Genomic DNA, 450 nt, shown 5'->3' with positions numbered 1-450 from the left:
ATATATATATATATATATACATACAATATTAGGTCAGCACGGTGGCGCAACTGGTAGAGCTGCTGCCTCTCAGCGAGCAGGTCCCTGGTTCAAACCCCAGTCCGGGGGCCTTTCTGGGTGGAGTTTGCATGTTCTCTCCGTGCATGCGTGGGTTTTCTCCAGGTGCTCCGGTTTCCTCCCACAGACCAAAAACATGCATGTTAGGCTGATTGGTAATTCTAAATTGTCCTTAGGTGTGAGTGAGAAAGTGAATGGTTGTTTGTCTCGTTTGTCTCTATGTGTCCCTGTGACGGACTTGCGACCCATCCAGGGTGTACCCCGCCCCTCGCACAGTGATTGCTGGACATGGGCACCGGCGACCCCCGTGACCCAAAATGGAATAAGCGGGTAAAGATAATGGATGGTTGGATGGATATATATATAATATATAATATATATATATATATATAT

The sequence above is a fragment of the Nematolebias whitei genome, chromosome 3, assembly GCF_014905685.2.
Source record: "Nematolebias whitei isolate Nwh7 chromosome 3, NemWhi1, whole genome shotgun sequence".
Lineage (NCBI taxonomy): Eukaryota > Metazoa > Chordata > Actinopteri > Cyprinodontiformes > Rivulidae > Nematolebias > Nematolebias whitei.
This window is presented reverse-complemented; position numbering follows the sequence as displayed.